Consider the following 23,778-nt stretch of genomic DNA (forward strand, 5'->3'; position numbering starts at 1 on the left):
CAGTATGTAGCAGAGGATTGCTTTGAACTTCTGATACCCCCTTTTCTTTCTTCCAGGTGATCACTAAGCCCAGTGTATATGGTACTGTGGCTTCAAGCTCACTGCTTTGTGAATACTAGTCAAGCACTCTACCAACTTCGCTACGTCTCCAGCCCTCATATACAGTAAAATGGAATTTTAGTCATGGTGGCACACATCGGTAATCCCAGCACTTGGGCTGTAACAGAAGGATCAGGAGTTCAAAGGTAGCCTGGGTTATATTAAAACCTTGCCTTAAACAAAGCCCCCAAATTACATTATATAAACGAATAATTGAATAACTATTTAAAAACAAAGAGGTAGGTGCTAGTGGCAGCACATGCTTTTAATCTCAGCACTTGGAGGCAGAGGCAGCTTTGTCTACAGAGCGAGTAGACCACACAGAGAACTGCCAGGACTACATAGAGAACCTTTCTCGAACAAACAAACAAAACCCAAAGAAAATAGGGGAAGCGCTTCTAGAATGGAAAGCAACATGAACACTACCAAAATTGTGGGTCAGCAGGTAAGTGCTTGCTGAGTTTGACCACTGAAATTCAGTTCCCACATTCTCACATGAAAGAAGAAGGAAACTGACTTGAGTAAGTTGTCCTCCAATCCCCCGAGTGTGTGCTGTAGCATGTGCTACCTTCCCCCCCAACATACATATACAGAAAACAAACAAAAAACTTAGTCAAAATGAGCTTCTTGAGAGCTCTAAAAATTGATCTGTTGATTATACCGGTACATCTTGGTTAACTTAAGAAAATGATCGGCTGGGGTTGTAGCTTAGTTGGTAGTGTTGTTATAATGATGATTAATATGTCACCTGACAGATACAGTGTAAAGGCGGTTTATTGTGGGAGAGGGGGAGGGAGAGAGAGCAGGGATTGAGAGAGACGACGATACCCATGACAAAGAGAGAGAAAGACAGAGAGACCAAGAGAGAGTGTAAGAGGCTGGTGGGGTCCTTTTTATCCAGCACACACCTAGCAAGCACCTGGTGGCAGCAGGTGGTGATGTCAGAGGTTGCCAGGGCCCTGAAAGGCAGGCTAGTGGGAATGCCTGCACACTTACAGGTGTGCTTACCCAGCATGCACACAGCCCTGGGGTCCATCCTCAGCCACATACAACTAGTGTTGGTGTCTATACCTGTAATCTCGGCGCTCTGCAAGTGAGGCCAGACTGGACTGCATAGCAAGACCCTCTCTCCAAAAGAACAAGACACACAAGCAAATGAAACAAACATGGGCAGGACACTCACAGGCAGAGCAAGGCTGCGTGTACCTGTGTATCATACGTGTGCAGTGCCCAAGGAGGCTGAAAGAAATGTTTGGATCCCCTGGAACTGGAGTTACAAATGATTATCAACCACTGTGTGGGTGGTGGGAATAAAACCCAGTCCTCTGAAGAGCAGCTAGTGCCCTTAGCCACTAAGCCGTCTCTCCAGCCCAGATCTAAAAGGTTTTTAGGATTGTCCCTGGCTTTGCTAACTTGAGACCTTCTTGCTGTTGAATTGCTTTAATCCAGTTCAGGCATATTAAGAGACGAAATAGGTTAAAGTTCATCACAGCCCTTCGTTCTCTGCCAGTCACACCCTGCTTGGTAGCTTCCTGGCTTTATCTGCACGCTGTGCTGGCTGTCCATCCAAATGCGTCTCTGTGAAACCCTTGCCTTCTGCTGCCTTCTGTATCCTGCCTAAGGCATGTGACTCAGGGGCAGATCATCACGTGTCTTTCAGAGCCCTGAACCACCTCCCACTTGGAAAGCGGAGGAAAAGCTCAGTAGAACATGATTTATGTCTAATAAATGAACATGTTTTATATATATAATCTATACTGCAATATTATGCTCACCATAAGACAAAAACACAAAATTTATAAAAAGTACACAACAGACAGTAAGATTCAAGAGTGGAAAATCACTTAAAAATCATGTCAATGAGCAGATTGCAACCCCCACGTTCAGCAGCATGTCTGCCTTCCTTTGGAGGTGAGCTTTATTTAACGATGACTTTTAGATCATTTTTGATGTGTCAGACTGCTCTAAGCACTTTATACGTAATCACTCTCTAATCTTTATCTAATTTTAGAATATTTTCATCACCCACAAAAGGAATTCTGGAGCTTGTGAGACGGCTCAGCAGGTAAAGGCATCGATGTTCAGACTGGCCGCCTGATTCAATCCCCAGGACCCACATGATAGGAGAACACCAATTCCCAAAGCTAGTCCTGTGACCTCCAAGAGACTGCATGCACACTCACTCACGAAGGAAGGACAGGAGAAAGAAAGGAAGGGAGGAAAAAAGAAGAGAAATTTTGTTTGATTTCCAGCCCTTCCCCATTCCCCCAGCCCTAGACAACCCCTAAATTACTTCCTGTTTCTATGGGGGTTGCCCATTCTGGATATTAACATATAAATAAAACCTTATACTATGTGGTTTTCTTTTTTGTTGTTTTCTTTCTTTTTTTTTTTTTTTTTCAAGGCAGGGTTTCTCTGTGGTCACTCTGGCTGTCCTGGAACTCCTCTGTAGACCAGGCTAGCCTCTGCCTCCTGAGTGCTGGGATTAAAGGGGTATGCCACCACTGTCCATCACTGGCTTTCTTTTTTTGTAATGACTTAATTGCTAGTTCCATCTTGTAAATGATACAGAAACAGAGAAGCTAAGGGCTTTGGCCAAACTGAGCAGCAAATGTAAGATCTAGGTTCCCAAGACTTTGCCGAATTTTACAATGACAAATGAATAATGGGTGGGTATGAGGGCTCAGCAGCAAAAGAACTTGCCACCAAGCCCAAGGACCTGACTTCAATGCCCATGATGGAAAGAAAGCCAACTCCCCTAAACTGTCCTCTAGGCTTCCACATATGCACCATGGCATGCCCCTGCCTACAGGAAATAAGTTTAAAAAATAAACATTTTTAAATAAATAGTCAAAGATAGACAAGCATGGGGCTGGAAATATAGAGGGCCCAGGTTTGGTTCCCAGGCAGCTCTCAAGCATTTTTAACTCCAGGTACAACGGAACTGATGGCCCTCATCGGGGCTTTGAGAGCAGCAGGCACACATGGGTTACACAGACACACATGCAGGCAAACACTCATACAATAATAAATGAAATCTTTTAAAAGTGTAGTTCTAGAACTATGAGTTTGAGGCCAGCTTGAGCACTCTCTCTTTCTCTCTCTCAAAACCAAAAACGAACAAAAAATTATTTATTGCAGATCTAGTGTAAAAATAAGGCAAAGGCCAAGTTCTTGCCTCTCTGGTAAGGGATTAGGTAAGTGTGCACTGTGGTGGTGTATACTTTTAATCTCAGCACTCCAGAGGCAGAAGCAGGTGGATCTCTGAGTCTGAAACGAGCAGAATCTACTTAACAGGTTCCAGGGCAGCCAAAGCTACATTGTGAACAGGTACCTGAAAAGAGAAGGAGGGTTGAGAGAGGCGGGATTAGCTTAGAGTTTGCCTCTAGGTAGATCCAGGGGAGGTGATGGAATGGAGATAGTGGCGTTTTTCCCCATGAAGTGGTTGTCTGATTCCAAAGATAGAATCTCATTCTGTGTTTTAAAGTTCTTTGGTCTATCTAGTAGATGAATTCTTTCCTATTGAGAAATTCCTATGATCCTTTTTATTACACTTTATTTACTTTGTATCCCCCCATAAGCCCCTCCCTCCAACCCTCCCCCCCCTTCTTCACGAATGCCCCTCCCCAAGTCCACTGATAAGGGAAGTCCTCCTCTCCTTCCTTCTGATCCTAGTCTATCAGGTCTCATCAGGAGTGGCTACATTGTCTGTCACCCTCTGTGGCCTGGTAAGGCTGCTCCCCCCTCAGGGGGAGGTGATCAGAGAGCAGGCCAATCAGTTCCTGCCAGAGGCAGTCGCTGTTCCCATTGCTATGGAGCCCACTTGGACACTGAGCTGCCTGATCTTTTTTCTTAATCTGTGTGTGCACACGTGAGTGTTCTTGTGTGTAAGTGGTATGTGTGAATGCACAGGTGCCGTAGCCTCATTACGAGGGTCAGAGGACAACTTTGGGTATCAGTCCTTCTTCTCCACTTTGTCTGAGACAGATCCCCTGTTATTTTTTTCTTCTGGGTACTCCAGGTAGACTGGCCTGAGGATTCTCCTGTCTCTGCCTCCTACCTCTCTGAGATGAGGCTAGGGTTACAGATTGGGCATCTCCCTTTCTGTGGGTGTTGCAGATCCAAACTCAGGCTCTCCCTAAGTTTGCACAGCAAGCATTTAGCCACTGCGCCATCTCCTCAGTACCCACAATATAATTCTAGGGCTGAGGGCCAGACACACCCTTTGCACCGCCAGGTAGCCCAAAGTGTCACACTTAGACACGTGTCCCAATTGCCCAGCTCCCTTTGGTGCTCCAGAGCCCCATTCCTGTCTCTCCTGTGTCTAGTCTCAGCAGGCTCCTTTGAATTCCTGCAGAGACTCTGGGCCTTGCCTTCCTGTGGATGCAGCCTGTGCTGGACTAGGCTCTCTAGAGGATGGCTGCAGCAGCCCTCCCCAACCCCGACCTCCTTCTCACTCAGACACCTCTGACTCATCAGCTACGTGTGCACCCTCACAACATGCTGGGCGCTAGGGTGGACCAGACAGACGTAGTCCTTGTTCTCCATGTGTTTATGCTCTGGCTGAGGACCAGAATCCCATGGCTGTTTCCGAAAGACCCTGTGAAAAACCGTTGTCATGCACTAGGTGTCGAAGGACTTGTGCAAGGCAGCCTGCTCTAGTGATGAGGGGAGGCTTCTCTGGGGTGACCTTTGAGCAAGCCATCCCAAAGATAGATGAGAAGTGGATGAGCAAAGGGAAGAGTGGTGGTCAAAGTGGAGGCTCTACTAAGCAGACCCGGTACAGATAAGTTTTGATGGGGAAAAGGAAGAGCTGGTGTAAGGTGAGGGGACTCGGGTATGACAGGGGACAGAAGGCAGAGGCAGGCACTGGTTAGGTATAGATGAGGCTCGAGGGGTGACTTGGGGTGATGTAGGGTACGCCCTGGCTCCTCTCACTCGTCTCCACAGGACACGGGGGTTCTATTTCCACTTTTGGGTCCAGGGTACAAGTATACTCCCGCCTTTTCTAAGATCCTCACAAAAGTCACAAGGCTCACAATGCTGCCATCCCTGTTTTTAATTGTTGGTTTCTATGGACTGTGGGCTCCTCCTGCAAAGGGCACAGATCCTAGTCAGGCTTTTTTCCAGTCAGTCAGTGAATCCCTCCTGCGGCTGCAGTGCCCCTAGGCAGGTTCCAGACACTGGGGTGAGCGAGACAAGGTCACTACTTTCTGTGAGATTACTCCTAAAACAGGCAGAGCGAGAGCCACAGGGGAAACCCCACCCACCCCGCCCACCAGTCCCTGGCTCTTTACCTCAAGCCCATAAAACCAGGCTGACACCAGGAGTCACCACCTGCTGTGTTGGCTCTGGCCAAGGCAGTGGGCCACACTGGGAAGGGCAGGTGCAAGCTGACAGGAAGGCAGGCGGGGCAAGGCTCAGTGCCTGCCCTGTCGCCTACTGGTCCTTGCCCAGCCCTGGACCAGTAAGGGCTTCAGGAAGGTGAGACTGGACCTACAAGCAAAGCAAGACCTGGAGAGACAGGATCCAGAGCTGTATGTGGTCCGCTGCTGGGGAATCTGAGACAAGGCACTCAGGCGATCTCCTAACAAAAGAAATACATCCTGGGGATATGAGGAACAGGAAAAGGACTATTCTGGACTAGGGCATGGTTTAGTGGGGGAAGACCTGTCTAGAATCCCCAGTGAGGCGATGTGAGCATGTAGAACCCTTTCATAGAGTCCTCGAGTGGACTGGAGATGATGTAGTTCACTGGGAGACCCAGTGCTTAGAATACCCAGTGAGGGGACTGGGGTCCCTTTGAGGCATTTACAGGATCTTGCTATGTAGCCAGGGCTGTCTTCGAGGTGGACATTCTCCCAAGTGTTCACAGGCATTCCCCATCACGCTCAGCCTACAGCCAAGCCCCTTTGGCTTGTCCTACAGTGCCACCCTCTTCCATTCAGAAGCCCCCATGGTGGTCTCAAGGAAGCCTGTGTGCTTTGGGGGTGGGGCGGGCTGTCCCAGGAAAGGAAACGTGTTCCCCACCACACAGAGTGACCTGCCTTAGGAAAGGACGAAATTTGCTTACCCATGTTTGTAGCAGCTTTATTTGTAATAGCCAGAAGCTGAAAACAGCCCATAGGCCCCTCAGTTGAGCAATGAATACAGAAATTGTGGTACATCTACACAATGGAATATTGCTCAGCAATAAAAAAAACAACGAAATCATGAAATTTGCAGGTAAATGGTGGGAACTGGAAAAGATCATCCTGTGAGGTATCCTAGAAGTAGAAAGACACACAGGGTATATACTCACTCATAAGTGAATATCAGACATATAATAAGGATAAACATACTAAAATCTGTACAGCTAAAGAAACTAATCAAGAAGGAGAACTCTGGCTAAGATGCTCAATCCCCACTCAGAAAGGCAAAGAGGATGGATATCAGAAGAGGGAGAAAACAGGGAACAGGACAAGAGCCTGCCACAGAGGGCCTCTGAAAGGCTCTGCCCTGCAGGGTATCATGGCAGGTGCTGAGACTTATGGCCAACCTTTGGGCAGAGTGCAGGGAATCTCATGAAAGAAGTGGGAAATAGTAAGACCTGGAGAGGACAGGAGCTCCACAAGGAGAGCAACAAAACCAAAAATTCTGGGCACAGGAGTCTTTTCTGAGACTGATACTCCAACCAAAGACCATTCATGGAGATAACCTAGAACCCCTGCACCGATGTAGCCCATGGCAGTTCAGTGTCCAAGTGGGTTACATAGTAATGGGAACAGGGACTGTCTCATGAACTGATTGGCCTGCTCTTTGATCACCTCCCCCTGAGGGGGGAGCAGCCTAACCAGGCTACAAGAGGAAGACAATGCAGCCACTCCTGATGAAACCTGATAGATTAGGATCAGAAGGAAGAGGAGGAAGACCTCCCCTATCAGTGGACTCCGGGAGGAGCATGGGTGGAGAAGGGAGAGGAAGGGTGGGATTGGGAGGGTAGGAAGGAGGGAGCTACAGGGGGATACAAAGTGAATAAATTGTAATTGATAAAAAGAAAAAAAGAAAAAAAAAAGAAAGGAGGAAATGACACTCTTGTGACCTACCTGCACAGAACCTGGAGTCAGGGCTCACAGGAATCAACAATAGTATTGTAGCCGCTCTCTGCCCCTGCCTGTGGTTCTCTTTTTGGGCCCAGAGCCCAGCAGGAAGCTCTGTCTCAGCAACAGCCCCATCCCTTATAGCTGGGGCTAAAGGTGACTTTAGGGACAAAGGAGGTCCCAGGTGACTTCCTGCACCTCCCGATGCCCCACCTGTTTGTGTCCAAAGGTGTTTATTAATGTATTTCCTGTATCTGCTAACAGGCTGGGCCGGAATGTGTGGTTCTCTCTGTAATACTCAATGGACTTATTATTTAATACTGCAGGAAGGTGTGGCTATTTCTTCTTATTATAAATAGGGGTGGATAAACCAGGCAGTGAGACATGCCTGTAATCCCAGTACTTGGAAGGCAGAGGTGGGGGATTGCTGTAAGTTTGAGACCAACCCAGGACAGTCAAGGCTACACAGGAAAACCCTGTCTGGAAAAGTGTAATCTGCTAGACATGAGTGATTCCAGGCAAGTGTTCTAGCACTGAACCCATCACACACACACATACACACACACACACACACACACACACACACACACACAGGCAAGCATATCTCCTTGTCCTTTGTTTGTTTGTTTGTTTGTTTGTTTTTGAAACAAGGTCTCACTATCTCTCTGGTGAATGAAGAAAAAAGGAAGGAAGAAGGAAAGAAGGAAGAAAGGAAAGAAAAAAAGAAAAGGAAGGAAGAAAGGAAGGAAGGAAGGAAGGAGAAAGAGAGAAAGAAAGAAAGAAAGAAAGAAAGAAAGAAAGAAAGAAAGAAAGAAAGAAAGAAAGGAAGGAAGGAAGGAAGGAAGGAAGGAAGGAAGGGGACATAACTGCTCTTAGGAGAAAGCTTATTGTAGAAATATGGGAGAGCACAGCCAGAGGCAGACACATCTGGGAGAGTGCAGGCTAGTCATGACCCTGAACCATGTAGGGTGAGGGAAAGAGGAAGGGAGAAAGAAGAAAACAAAATACAGCAGCCAGGAGGCCAAAATAAGGGGCAGAGAGAACAGGTAACCAAAATATCTGGATTATATAGGGAAGAGCCGCTGGGGGAAGGGCAGCCCAGCCCCTGGGCTGGAAGTTCAGGGCAGATAGTAGGGTATGCCAGCCATACCCTGTAACAGGTAAGGACTGAAGGATGCTGGGAGAACCTGGAGGCTAGGTCTGTTTGTCCCTGGATTGAAACTTAACATCTGGCTGCCCTGGATCTGGTTTCAAACTCGCAGAGATCCACCTGTCTCTGCCTCCCTGGAGCTGAGATTAAAGGCATGTTCCACTATGCCCAGCTTGGGGCTGGGCTGTAGCCTTTGATGAGAAGGCGTGTGTGCATATGGTCCTGGATTCCCCACACATGCCTGTATACTCGGGATGTTTCAATACCTGAGGTCCCAGGAGCCTTGAAGGCATCCCCTGAGTGTTAGGTCACCACTCTGCAGAAGAAACCCTCTGAGGTCGGAGCTGTGCCTGTTTCTCCGGATGCAGGGACTGGGGAACCGTCCTAGAGAATGACATGTTTTAGATCAGTGTCTAAAATACAGAAAGGAAGGGCTCCTGGGGAGGCTGACCTTCTACTGGTGATGTCACTTGAGCTCCACGCCTACTGTCTCCCCACACTGTTTCTGCCTGGAGTTGGGGAGAGGCTCACTCCTCCTGGTGAAGAGTTAAAGTTCACTGTTCCCAGACAGGCCCGTGGAGGCTTTGAGGATAGACTGGCAAAGGGGACCTGAACATCAGGAGACAGACTAACCCAGATTCTCACCTTGTTGACTCCCATTTGCTGTCCAGAAAGGTGTCCGGCGACAAATGATGGGGCAGACTCGCAGCAAGCAGGGCTTGCTCACCACTGCCATATTCCTTTAAGAATGACCATTTGGGGGTTGGGAAAATAGGTCAGTGGCTAAAAAGCTTGATGGATAATCACTCAGGCCTGAGTTCGGATCCCCAGCACCCATGTGAAAACCCGGTGTGGTCATCTATAACCTAAGCACAAGGAGGCAGAGTCAGGAAGATCCCTTGGGCTTTCTGGCCAGATGGTCTAGACTAGTCAGGAGCCCCAGGTCCCATTGAGAAACCCTGTCTCAAAACCCTAAGGATGGGAGAGGGCTGGAGAGGTGTCTCTGCTGTAAGAGCACTTGCCACTCTTGTAGAGGACAGGAGGTTTGGTTCCTAGCACCTACAGGAAAAGTCATACCCACCAGTAACTGTAGTTCCAGGGGATCTGACACCCTCTTCTGGGCTCGAAGGGCACCAGGCATACATATGATACATACATATACACGCAGACTCTCAATGTTTAGAAATACATTTAAAATTTAAATACATATTTACATTTTTAAATACATTTAAACATTTATAAGCACATTTAAAAAAAAAAAATGAAGGTAGGTAGGACCGGGAGGAGAGGAGGGAGGGGGCTAAGACTGGGATGTAGAATGAATAAAACTTAAAATTAAAAAAAAAAAAGTGAAGGTAGCGAGCAACTGAGGAAGACACTGGCTCTCATTCTCTCACACATTTAGGAATACACACACATAAAACACAGGCATACATTTGTGACGTTTTTCTAACTCCAGTGGTTGAGAAACAGAAAACCTAAGTTGAACACAGCGGCCCACGCCTGTCATCCCAGCACTCAGGAGGTGGGAGCAAGAGGATTGTAAATTCCAGGCTAGCCTCAGCCACATAGCAAATTCCAGGTTAGTGTAGTCTCCATAGGGCCCATCTCAAAAACAAAAACCTCCCAACACAGAAAAGAAGAATCATGCAAATATGACATATGACCAGACAAGGAATGACTATGTCAACAGGAGAAAATGCCTCACCCTGTTAAGCACAGCACGAGCCCATACGCATATGCATATTCATGTCCATGTCATGTATATTCATGAGGAGTGGAAGAGCATCATCGAAACAGTGAGGGATTTTTGTTCTAAATAGTAGGACTATGGGTGTTTCTTTTTTTTTTTTTACTTTGTCCTTATTTTTTTCATTCTTCTACTAAGGAACCTGAATTATTTTATAGGCCAAATGGAGGGTCTCTGTGCATGTGTTTGTGTATGTATGCAAATATTTTACAGCCTATTTTATTTTTAATCAAGTGGATGTGTGTGTGAAGTCCAGAAGAGGGCGTCATATCCCCTGGAGCTAGAGCTTCAGGCTGTTGAAGGCTCCCTGATGAGTGCTGGGAACTGAACAGGGGCCCTCCGTAAGAGCAGAACATGCTCTTTCCTGAGAAGCAAATCTCTGCAACCCCTTCCTTTTGTTTTTAGCTGGAAAAAAAACAGAGAAAAAAAAATCATTTTTAATTCCTCCCCAACAACAAGCATAGTCTCATGACTAGAAAACTTGGATTCTTAAAAGTATGCTTTTGATCACAAAAACCAATCCAGATGGCACCAAAACAATATTATTCATTTTTACCATCTCAATTCACAGCCAAGCCAGGCCATGTTTTCTTTCACATCTTGGCCCCAGCCGCCTGATTATTCACTGCTGTTCACAAGAACTCACTTGCTAGATCTGCTGCCTGTTGGGAAGTGTTAAAAAAAGAAAAAAAAAGTCCCTTTTTTAGAGAGATAATTGGATCGTCTGAGAGAAGCCGGGGTTTTTATTTTTGGTGGGGATGGTTAGCTACATTCCACTGAATCTCTTGGTTTCACTTGAAGGATCCCTAGTGCCTGCTGATCATTCATAGCAGCTCAGTTCCGTCAGTATTGTTCCAGAACAAGGTATAGATGTCCAGAGGAGAAGCCCTATGTGTCCTATTTTATTTTCGGGTGGGTACGTGTGTGTCTGTCTTCACAGTGAATCAGTAGCTGGTTTTCTGATTCAGAGATGGCTTTTTTGGAGATAAGAGTCTCCAGAAGTTTGGAGACTGAGGCAGGAGGATTGCACATTCAAAAGCAAGCCAACTTGGACTATACAGTTAATTCTCATCTCAAAAAATGGAACAAAAACAAACAAACCCTAGAGCACCAGCCTAGCATGAATGATGCCTTACACTGGATCACCAACACCATGACCGTGAAAAAGAAAAGGAATGAAAGGGGAGAGGGGGAGGAAGAGAGCAAGAAGGAAGGAAAAAATGAGGAAGGAGGGATGAGAGGGAGAAGAATGGAGGGAGAGAGAGACAGAAAGGAGGAAAGGATGGGAGCAGGAGGAGAAGGAAGGAGAGAGGAGGAAGAGAAGGGAAAGGAAGAAAAAGCGGGAGAACAGAAGGACCAGGGAGAGGGAGGGAGGGAGGGATAGAGGGGAGGAGGGAAGGAAAGAAAAGAAAGGAGGAAGAAGGAAAGAAGAGAAGGAGAGGGGAAGAAAGGAGGAAAAGTAGGAGGAGGGGAAATAAATCTGTAATTCTGGAGTACCTAACAGGGACAGCAGCTGGAGGGTGGGGAGGGGAATCTAGGTCTCCAGAGGCAATTAGCCAGCTCTCAAATCCACAGCTGGCAGAGCACAGCAGAACAGTCAGGGACAGAGAACCTTCTTTTTCTCTGTATTGATTCCGATTATCAGTGAACTTGCTGAAGAGATGGGATGTTTGGGTGATGTTTACTTGGCTTGAATCCTGCTAATATGATAGGCTTAGAAAATATGGGGGCTCTGAGCAAACCCATTTTATTATTACTATTATACTACTTGAACCTTTTTTTGTTTTTTTTTTTGAAGACAGGACCGTCTTTTTCAAAATTGTGTGTGTGATTGCAGGCCCTGTGTGCGTCTCACCTTTCACATCACTGAGGAAGGGTCTTTCTTGTAGTTTCTCAGAAGCTTCCAGGCGATTCTGTCTCCACCTAGCATCTGTCCATAGGAGTGCTAGGATGACACAGGTGGGTTCTTTGTTTGTTTGTTTTGTTTGTCAGCGTGGTTTCGATGATGCATGCTCTGGACATCAAACTCAGGCTTTCAAAGCTAAATGTTTTACCCTCTGAGCTATCTCCACAGCCCCTGTGGTGGTCTGAATGAGAATGGCCCCCACAGGTTTGTATATTTGCATGCTTGGTTTCCATAGGATGACCTGTTTGGGAAGGACTAGGAGGCGTGGTTTTGTTGGAGAAGGTGTGTTGATGGGGGTGGGCTTTGAGGTTTCAAAAGCCTGGGCAGGCAGTGCTTTTCTCTCTGCCTGCTGCCCACAGATGAGAATGTAGAGCTCTTTGCTGCTTGTCCACACTATAGCTGCCTGTGTGCCGCCTGCTCCCCACCATAATTATAATAGACTAGCCCTCTGAAACTGTAAGCAGGTCCTAAATTAAATGCTTTCTTTTATAATAGATGCTCTGGTCATGGTGTCTCTAACTTCCCCACCCGACCCCACTCCCACACAGGATCTTGCTATGTAGACTAGATTGGTCTCACACTTGAAGCAGTCCTCCTGCCTCAGGCTCCCTAGTGCTGGAATTACAGGCATGAGACAAAACACTTTGCTCACCTCAGTCCTCCCAAGGCTGAATAATATTTCATTATATAGGTATGTCATGTTTCATCTATCCATTCATCTGTCCATGGACCTTTATAGTGTTTCCACCTTTTGGCTCTTGTATAACATTCTGCTTTAAGGATCCATGTACAAAATATCTGTTTATGTCCCTGCTGTCAATGACTGAGGACATATCCTTGGAAGTGAAACTGCCAAGCAGGCAGACATTTTATTTTCATGTGTATGTGTGTCTGTGAACATGCAAGTGTGAGTGAGGGTCCCTGAGGAGGCCAGAAGAGGATGTCAAACCCCTGGGGGTATAAGTTACAGGCAGTTGTAGTTGTGTGACATGGGTGTGAGAACGGAGCTCTGGTCCACTGAGCCATCTCTTCAGCCATGAGCCCACTTTTTTAAAATTTTTATTTGTTTGTGCGCATATGTATGTGCTGGTTAGTTTTTATTGTCAACTTGGCACAAACCTAGAGTCCCTGGGAAGAGTGAACCTCAGCTGAACACAGGCCTGTGGCTGCGTCAGTGAGACCGTCTAGTTGATGGAGAAGGGCCCGGTCCGCTGTGGACGGCACCACCCTGGCTGGCCGAGCTAACCTGAGAGTCGGTGAGTAGATCAGGAAGCAGTGTATCTTCACGGTTCCTGATTCAGCTCCTGTTTGAGCTCTTGCCCTGATCTCTCTCAGTGATGAACCTAGGACTACAAGCTGAAGGAAACCCTTGCTTTCCCTAAGTTACTTTTGATCATGATGTTTATCCCAGCAACAGAAGCCAAACTGGAACAGTGCATGTGGGGGTGGATACGTGCATGTGAGAGTACATGGTCACAGAGGTACATGTGTGTGTTCATCATATGTATGTGGTGGTTAGAGGTTAGCCTTAGGTATTGTCCTTTAAGAGCCATTAACCTTGGTTTTTGTTTTTTGTTTTTTGTTTTTTTTAGACAGTTTTACTGTTAGTTCAGGCTAGCCTTGAATTCATACTGTAGCCCAGACTGGCTTTAACTCATAATATTTTTTTTTTTTTTTGGTCACAGCTTCCCAAGTGCTGGGATTACAGGCATGTGTTACCACACCTGGTCATAAAAATATTTCTAAGACAACCTCAATGGCTTCCTTTTCTTTCTTTTTCTCTTCCTCCTTCTCCTCCTCTTCTTCGTCTTTTGTGGACAGTGTTGGGGACTGAACCTAGGGCTTCAGACATACTTGGCAGGCACGCTAACACTGAGTTACAGTCCTGGCCCTCACCTTGTGTTTTGAAACAGGATCTCTCAGTAGTCTGGCGCTCACCAAATTGACTAAACTGGTAGATCAGAGAGCTCCAGGGCTCCCTTTGTCTGTACCTCCCAGCATTGACAGGCACTTGCCACCGTACCCAGCTCTTTTCACATGAGTTCTGGGAATCAAACTCAGGTCCTCACACTTGGAAGGCAAATACTTTTCCCACTGAGCTATTTGTCCAGCTCCAAACACACATGTTTGTTTGTTTCAAGACAGGGTTTCTCTGTGTAGCCTTGGCTGTCTTGGACTCTCTTTGTAGACTAGGCTGCCTTTGCCTCTCCCAATGCTAGGATTACAGGCATGTGCCACTGTGCTGGTCCAAACACATATTTTTAACAGTAGAAACTAGGCTATGAGGAAAGTCCCATAACTCCTAATCCTTAGCAACAGAATTTGCCTTTTGGAGGTACCTCTAGAAAACTTAAAAACACAACAGGAAGCTGGCAAGATGATTCTATGGGTAAAGCAATCAAGCCTGGCAATATGAGTTCAATCCCTAGGACTTACATGGTAGAAATAGAGAATCAGTTTCCAAAAGTTATCCTCTGACCTCCACGCACACTTGATTACACATACTAAATAAATAAATAAGCAAATAAATAAATAAATAAATGTTACTACGATATTAAAAAAAAAAACAAAACAAAAAAAAAAAACAAAAAAAAAAAAAAAAACAACAGCATCAAACCCTGGGCCATCAGTGTGAGTCAGATAGTATTCAGAAACTATTGAGTCCAAAGTTCTCACTAGATGTTTTCCACTTGTTTGTTTTGTGACAGTTGCCTTACTATGTAGCCCAGGCTGGCCTGTAACTCTACATAGCACAGACTGGCCTTGAATTTACCATCTTCCCATCTCAGCCTTACAAATGTTAAGATTACAAGCATGTACCACCCGCATTCTGCCTCAACCCTCACTTTATAGATAAAGAAACTGTGTTGAATCCACACTCTGCTGTGACAAAGCCAGTCCTTTTGTCCTGGCCGCAAAAGTTGGGTATAGCTACTTAACTTATCCTCTTGGTGATAAAAGAAAATAAAACAAATTTATGGAGAGAGTCACAGGGGACAATTTATACTGGGTCAGGAGGAATTTGCTGCATGTTATTAGAATGGCCTGGAGAATGTCAAGAGGGACTACCCAGATACATTATATCCAAAGTGATAGGCTCTATAGAGACTACAGAGTGTAGCTGATTAAGTCGTGATTTCATCCACGCAAGTGCTTCCACCATGTAAGTCCTAGGGATTGAACTCATTCTGTCAGGCTTGATTGCTGCATCTTTACCCGTGGGATGTACTCCATACAGAGAGAAAGCACAAGCTCCATCCAACAAACAGCCAACTGAAATTCTGGCTTGGAAAACTGTTAGGAATACTGGGGTACATATATTATGTATGTACACACACACATATATATTAGCCATTGATTATTCTTTCTGTCTACTCAGTAACATCATAGAAACCTGGCTGCTCAGTAATATCATGAAGCCTGCTGATCATTTTTCCCTTGCAGCTGAGAATCATTTTCCTTGCCTTCCTTGCAGCTAGAGATCATTTCCCTGCCTCCCTTGCAGCTAGGGATGATCTTTCCTATCTCCCTCACAACTTGAATCTTGCCATGTAGCAAGATTCTCTCTGAGGCTGAGAGAAAGAAAGGTGAGTGCCAGGCATTTCCATACTGAGAGAGGTTGGCTGTGACTACATCTAATGCCTAGAGAGAAAGAATTAGCCAGTCTGCCATTTGCTTCAGCAGCAGTGGCTCTGTTGAATTAATTTTTATGTACTTTGAGATCTGTTTCTTCCTGAGTAGACTCCAAGCCAGATTCTCCAGCCCTTTTAGAGATTCAGATTACCCTGTATTCTTTAACTTTTCTGCTCAAACTAGTTAAAATTAGTTCTGTGGTTACAACTAAGAATTTAGACTGATTCACCAGATTACTTGATGTCAGTTAGCCTTAAGTTCAGCGGTGCAGATCCAGAACAGCCTCCACCCCCATCCCTGCCAAATAAAACTGTCTTAAATAGGAGAGCCTATCCTTTCCTGACTTAAAAGCCTTGATGAGCAGGTTGGGTAGGCTAGCAGCATACAGACCTTGAGAGACCAAAAGATTAAAAATCAGCTATTATTAATTATTATTAATTAAGGCCTGAACTAGGTGGGTGGAGAGATCCAGTAATGCCCTGAGGGGAAGGACCACCTTGCTGCATTCTTTCCCCACCCACTAGAGATACAGTTGCTAGGAAACTGGACCATCCCCCTAGGAAGGGACACCAGGTCATTAATGGTCTGGGGACCTTCCTATAGCCAATCAATTCAAAATGTAGCATTTTGACCAATAGATGCTTGCCAGGCAGGAATCGCCCCTGCCTTGGGCATGCTGGGATGGACCAGAATCTTTCAATCACCCAACTAACCTGGGCACAGGGCTCTTGGCTCCCACAGCTTTGGCGGTGGGGGGTGTGAGCCGAAGCTGCAGCATGTAATTTGTAATAAAAAGAACCTCATGTATTTACAGCGGAGTCTAGTTATTCCTGGTCTTTTGGGGTTCGTGAACTGGGCAGAACAACCTCAGATGTCCTGAATCCTTCTGGATGTCTGCTCTGCCATCCCTCGGGTGTGGTGCTCTCCTGGTGGTTCAAGATAACAACTAGAGCTCCAGCTGTCAAGTTTACATTTCAAGGGCTGTTTTACTTTGTTTCATATAAATGTATCAGGCTGTGGTGGTGCACACTTATAGTGCCAGCACTTTGGAAGCTAAAACAGGAAGATTGAAAGCTGGAGGTCTTGGGGCTGGAGAGATGGCTCAGAGCTTAAGAGCATTGGCTGTTCTTCCAAAGGTCCTGTGTTCAATCCCCAGCAACCATATGGTGGCTCATAGCCATCTATAATGGAATCTGATGCCCTCTTCTGGTGTGCAGGCATACAAGCAAGCAGAACACTGTATAAATAAGTAAGTCTTAACAAAAAAAAAAAAGCTGGAGGCCAGCTTCTACATAGTGAGAAGGTAAAATTTATCAACATTTTTCTTTTCTGAGACAAGGATTCACTCTAGCCCAGACAGACTGACATGACATTTGCAGCATTCCTCCTGGCTCAGCCTCCTAAATCCTGGAATTACAGGTTCCCGGCTGAGCCTTGAAGACCCTTCTGTTTCAGTCTTCCAAGGGCAGGATTTACAAGCATATGCCATTATTGCCCAGCTGACAGCAATCTTTCTGTAAGCATGTTTCTGTGTGTACCTGTGCATATGCCTATGCTTGCACACATGGAAACCAAAGGTGAAAGCCAGCTATCTTCCACAGTTGCTTTCCACCTTACTTTTACTTTAGAGATTTATTTCGTGGAGCTCGAGAGATGGCTCAGCAGTCAGCTAAGAGCACTGGTAGATCTTCCAGAGGACCTGGGTTTGATCCCTAGCACCCATACAGTGGCTTACAGCCATCCATACCTCCAGTCCCAGCAGATCTGGTGCCCAGGGAATACGGCCTCCAAGAGTGGTGCACACCTGCACACGTGATGAACACACATATGGGCAAAACATCCATTCACATAAAACAATAAAATAATTTAAAACAAGACTTATCATGTAACTTCCCATTCCAAGAGGTACAGACACTGTGGGTGTGTACATACAGAAAAGGACAACACCAAGCAGTCAAGGGTGCATAAAATCACTCGTCAGGAAAGGGGGCTAAGGGTCAGGCCTAAAAGGCAGGTGGATCTCCATGAGTTCCAGCCAGCCTGGTCTGTAGAGCGAGTTCCAGGACAGCCAGGGATCAAAGAAACCTTGTCTCACAAAAAGGGGAGGGGGAGGGAGAAAAGAAAGGGGGTCTAAGGGTCCTTTGTCTTCATGTGTGAGTGTGTGTTTGTGTACATGTGTACGTGAACACTCAGACACATGCAGATGTATGAATGGTTATGTTTGCCAGTGTATGCGTGGAGGTCAGAAATCAAATCCCGGAACCTCCCTCTGGTGCTCTCCACTTTGTGTTTTGAGTTTGGTCTGTTGGCTACCACCACACTCGGCTTTTATGTGGCTTCACAAGGGATCTGCATTCAGGTCTTGGTGCTTACACAGCAAGCTCTTTCTGCGTTGAGCCAGTTCCCACTCCTCATTCAGCTTCTGTACAGGACAAAGGGCAGCCAGAAAAACAGAGCCTCTCCACGCTTCTCAGGGCGGCTTGCTCTGGACCAAGGGCTTATTCTCCTACTTTGCCTCTGGCACAGAGATAATGGTTTTCAATCGTAGATGTAATGGAATAATTTGAGCTTTAGGACAAGGGTAGGACTCACAGCGAGGTTGCGATTGCCCAGGAAACTTCCCATTACATTGGAAGGGAGGGGCAGGAAGCCCCACACCCAGTCAGTGGTGAGGAAAGGCATAATCCAGGCGCAAGTATTACTAGAGATTTATAGAGTCAAAGCAGGAGCCTGGTAACTAACAGTATTCTAAAGAGTCTCAGAATAGATTCAGCCACCTGTTCTCAGCAAGCTAATTAGAAAGACAATAGTTAGGAGCAGAGGATGGAGATTTATTCAATGTGGACCCATTGGGAAGAGATCCAGTGACACCCACCAAGTCCCTGAGGTTTAGGTTTAAATAGGGGGCAAAAGGTCTTCATTGCTAAGTGTGGTGCAGGCGTGGTCCCGCCCGTCACTGACCCACCACCGTCTCAGCTCCCGTTCCTTCTGCAAGATGCTCCGACTGTCAGGTTTGCCTGAGACCTCTTCCTAGGAGACAAGGTCGCCCTCTGCCTGGCACCTGGGGCTTCGGCCTTTCCCTCCCATTTTGAGACTCCTGGATGGGAGAGAATTCCTTGGAGACCATTGTTTCTGTAATGTAACAACTGAAGGGCACACCAGTCTCTCTCTCCTTAGAATAGCTTGCCTCCAGCCATGCCAGTGACACAGGGCAGCTGGATCCCTGGTGCTATATGAGGGTGCGCTGTGGGAGGGGTGGGGCCTGGGCATGTGTGCATGGAAACGACAATGTCACTCTATACTGAGCTTGAGCCCTAAATGCAAACAGTGACAGATGTCCTTACAAGAGGAGGGACCTAGAGAGGAATGAGAAGAGGGCGAAAGACATTTCAATTGCTGTGTGCCAAGGGATCTGGAGTCACATGATAGAAAGTGTTGTTTCCAAGAACTTTGGAGAGAATAAGATCCTGCCACACCTGGATTTTTTTTTAAAGGTGTATTTATTATGTAGACAGTGTTCTGCCTGCATGTATGCCTGCATGCCAGAAGAGGACACCAGATCTTATAGATGGTTGTGAGCCACCACGTGGTTGCTGAGAATTAAACCCAAGTCCTCTGCAAGAGCAGCCAGTGCTCTTAACTGCTGAGCCACCTTTCCAGACCTTTCTTTTTTTTTTTGGAGGAGGGAGTGGTTTTGATTTTTCAAGATAGGGTTTCTCTCAGTGTGGCCTTGACTGTCCTAAACTGGTTTTGTAGACCAGTTGACCTTGAATTTACAGAGATCCACCTGCTTCTGCCTCCCCAAATGCTGAGATTACAGGAGTGTACCACTGTGCCTGGCTCAGATCTTTTTCTTTAAAAACAAACAAACAAACAAACACCCAACAACTCCAATTCTACTTTAAACTACTCATCCTAAAATTATCAAAACCAAGGTTTGTTTTGTTTTGTTTTGTTGTTTTGTAATGAGTTGAGGTCCTCTAGAAAGTTAACGGAAGTCCTCATGTTTAGGGTGGCCCGGCGAACCCCGTACCTCTGCTACCCTCCTGACACGGTACCGGGGGAACATTTCCATTGTAAGGCACTTCCTCTCTAATGTCCTTTGCTGAGTGGCACGAGAAAGACTGTATACTCTGTCTGTGTGTGTGTTGTGCACACGCATTTGTAGTGAGCACAGAGGCCCAAGGATGATGTCATGTGTTTTCCTCAGTCACTTGAGGCTGGTTCTCTCTCCGGACCTAGACCTCACTGATTAGGCTAGACTGTCTGAGCAACAAGTCATGGGGGTTCTTTTGCCACTGCCCCTCAGCACTGGAGTTTCTGGCATGTACTGTCACACCTGGCCTTTTACAAGGGCACTGGAGCTCTGAACTCAGCTTCTTATATGTTTTCATGGCAAACACTTTCTCAGTTTCTTGTCATCTCTAGTTGGTCCCTTCTCTTCCACCCCAGCAGCTGGAGGGATCTCTCAGCTCACATCCCACTTCCTTCCTTCTGGGGTCTCCTGCTTATTTGTAAAATAGAATCTACTTCCTTCCACAGCCAAGGGCGGAGGCCCCCTTTCTTCCATTTATCTCCTCTCTTCCTTCTCTAGACTCTTCCCCCATCATCTGTCATCTTCAAGCTTCTATTTCTGGAAACTTCTGTTCCACGAAAAGCTGCTAAGTTTCTTCTTACCCTAGCACCCTTACAGCCATTGTTCCTTCATATTGGGTGCCACTCTTCTGGATCCAAAGTTGATTTTGTCTCTCAGGGAACATAAGGCAGTATCTGGAGACACTGGAGTTGAGACAGTCTTCAGGAAGAAGATGGAAGAGTTCCAGCATATCTAGTAAACAGAGGCCAAGTGTGTGGGTCACCAGCTGTGATGGACAGGAAGGTCACCTCACCATAAAGCACCGTCATTGTCCAGAGTGTTCATAGAAATGACTGAGGTTGGGAGACCAAGTTCTAGGTCTTTCTTTCATTGTTGTTTTGGTTTGCTTCTGTTTTTGTTTTTCTCTCATGCAACCCAAGGTGACCTCAAACTCAGGATGTACCCTACCCAGGAGGATCTTGACTTTCCAATCCATCTGCCTCTACTTCTCAAGTGCCAGGGTATCAAGCTTTTTGTTGTTAAGATTTATTTATTTATTTATACACATGAGCACTCTATTTGCATGTGTGCCTACATGATAGAAGAAAGTATCAGATCCTACTATAGATGGTCATGAGCCACAAAATGGTTTCTGGGAATTGAACCTCTGGAAGATCAGTGCTCTTAACTGCTGAGCTGTCTCTCCAGCATGGGATATCTAGCTTTATAAATACCAGGAAAGCACTCTCCAAACTGTACCATATCCCTAGCCCTCCCTTCCCTAGAAGGGAGGGCTAGGGATATGGTAGATCTTCTAGATCTTTCCAAAGTCCTATCCTGCCTTTCATGCCCCAGTTCAGATGCCGTCTCCTTAAAGAGCTTTCCCCAGCACTCATTTTTAAATTATTTCTTCACTCAAATTTTAATTATGTACATGTGTGTCAGGGTATGTGCATGTGCTCGAAGGTGCTCTCTGAGCCCAGTAGAGTGTCAGAGCCCCTGGAGCTAGAGAGAGAGGCAGTTAGGTGTTAGCCAGCAGATGGCGATGCTGAGAACTGAATGAAAAAGGGAGGCACGCAGTTCCCTCCAAACGAACCCTGTGGCTCACCCAGCATCCTTTATAAAGTGACCTTTCATTCTCAAGTTACCTGATGCCACTTTCTCACTCCCCTACCATCATCTGAAACCATCTTGCTTATTTATCTTCATTTCTTGCCATCTGTTAATTCCCCCATCCTTGCTGGGATATCCCAGCGGATTCTCACAGCCACAGCGGATGGAAATTTTTACCGTCTGGCCATCTCTCCACCAACCCTCACCCCCCACAACCCTCGGGGAGTCATTAATTGAAGGTTTGTTCCTTTCCACTTAGCCAACAGATATTTACCCACCTCCCCTGGGTCCTCACGTGGAGGACCTGGGGCTGCGGGCTGGGCCCGTCTGAGCAAGCTCCTCTCGCTCTGGTTTACTGTCTAATCTTGCCAGCGCTATGCGGATGCCTACAGGCATGAGGCTGGTGTGGTTTTGTAGCTACACAGACTCTGCCACCCAGGACTCATCCAGCACGCACAAAACAAAACCCTAGGTTCAATCCTCAGTAGCACACACACACACACACACACACGCACACTCACAACCAGAGACTGAGTATTTTCAAGAACAGCACTCTCTCCTCTCTCAGTCCTGGAAAACATGGCAGCGACAGGGCTGGTTTCTCCCTGGCTCATGGGCACACTTGTTACCACTCTATCTTCACGTGGCCTTTCTTCTGGCCGCACACACCCTGTGTTCCAGTGTCCTTACTTTCTTTATGAATTAAAAAAAAATGTATTGGATCATTTTAGGTATGCATGTGTTTTGCCTGCATGCACGTGTGCGTTACATGTGTGCAGGGTACCCGCAGAATCCAGAAGACAGAATCTGATCCCCTGGACCTGAAGTCACAGCCGGTTGCGAGCTGCCACGTGGGTGTTGGGAATCAAGGGTGCTGGGCTCTCTGGGAGAGGAGCTGATGTTCTAAACCCCTGAGCAGCACTTCAGCTCTCTGGTCTCTCTTCGGAAGACACCCGTCAGACTAGCCAGGGCCCGTCAAGACGCTCTCACTGTTTCTTTGCATTTATCTGTGTGTGTGTGTGCTCATGTGTGTGTGCACGTGTACACAGGTGCCTTGCTGCATGTGTGGAGGTCAGAGGACAAACTGCCAGAGTCCATTCTTTTCTTCCTCCATGTGGGTTCTGAAGACGAATGCAGACCAGGAGACTTGGTGGCAAGCACCTTTACCTCTGAGCCATCCTGTTGCCTCTACCATCTCCTTTTAACTTCACTATCCTTCTAAAGGCCCTGCCTCCAAATACAGTCTCGTTCTGAAGTTTGGGCTGATAGAGCTTCCACATGACGGGGCTGCTGCTCAGTTGACACACTTGCCTGGCACTCGTGAGGCCCTGAGGTTCATCTGGCTGTGCACAGACTATGCGTGGTGGTGCACACCTGCAATCCCCAATCGTTAGCGATCAGGTGTCGGGAGCATCCTCCCTACAGCGTGAGATCGAGGACAGCCTAGGACCCCGGAGACTTTGTATTATTTCACAGATGTGGATCGCCCTTCGCAGTTCTGGAGTGTTGCAAACGTGAGGGCCCCAATTCCATCGCTAGAATCCACATCGGGAAAAACAAAAAGAGCGTGCTTTTAATCCCAGTGCTGCGAAGGCAGAGACAGGAGGATCTAGCCAGTTCAGTGAGTTCCAGCCATCAAGAGACCGTCTTAAGGAAAGGGGAGGAGCTTAAGGTATGGTCAGTAGTAGCTAGTCCTTTCTGCTCTGGCGGAGAACATGGGCTCAGTTTCCAGCGCCCATTTGGGACTGTAACTATAATCCCAGCTCCAGGGCATCAGACGCCCTCTTCTGGCCACTGTGGGCATCTGCATGCACGTGGTGCACATATTCAGCCCTCCAAGTGTAAAATAAAATGAATATTTAAAAAGAAAAGAAAGGTGTCTGAGGTTGTCTTCTGGCCTACACACACACACACACACACACACACGCCACTTGTCTGGAAATCAGGGAGGCTGCATTTCACACTGGGAAATGCACGTTGGCACTGACCCACCCCAAAAGCCCAGCACTCTGCGCCCACCCTATGCCCAGAGAAACGCAGGTGTTTCTGATGGCAACCCTTCACCCCTGAGGCCCGGCACACTCTTTCTCCACATTCTCTTTCACCACAGTTCCCTCTCAATTTGTATTCATGGCACCACCACAGCAAAGAATAAGACAGAAAAAAAAAAAAGTCCCTGACAATCTGTGCTTTTTGGTGTCCCTTCCGGTCTCTGTTTATCTGAAGGTGTATTTTTACCCAGTTCTAGGCAGAGACCATCGTGGGTTGAGCTTGTTTTACTTAAAATTATGTCATGGACATATATACCGCTGCAGTCTTTGGAGCTGTTATTTTTAAGAGCTGGGTACCATTCCATCTGGGTGACCCTCTCTAACGTATCTTGCCAGTCTTCTACTTTGTGACCTCTTTTCTTTTTTCAATTCCTTCCTTCCTTCCTTCCTTCCTTCCTTCCTTCCTTCCTTCCTTCCTTCC

General features: G+C 46.6%; 1 long non-coding RNA gene across 1 annotated transcript in view; it reads right to left on the reverse strand.

Annotated features, from left to right (window-relative positions):
• Positions 1-9,739: 9,739 nt before the first annotated feature.
• Positions 9,740-23,778, reverse strand: part of LOC129670167 (uncharacterized) — a 45,038-nt gene continuing 30,999 nt past the window's right edge. Inside the window, exon 4 of the long non-coding RNA XR_008719132.1 lies at positions 9,740-10,483. This is a non-coding gene — a long non-coding RNA (uncharacterized LOC129670167). The remainder of the gene's footprint in view (positions 10,484-23,778) is intronic.

Source organism: Psammomys obesus, unplaced genomic scaffold (genome assembly GCF_907164565.1).
Source record: "Psammomys obesus unplaced genomic scaffold, mPsaObe1.curated_primary_1811, whole genome shotgun sequence".
In the NCBI taxonomy this organism is placed as follows: Eukaryota; Metazoa; Chordata; class Mammalia; order Rodentia; family Muridae; genus Psammomys; species Psammomys obesus.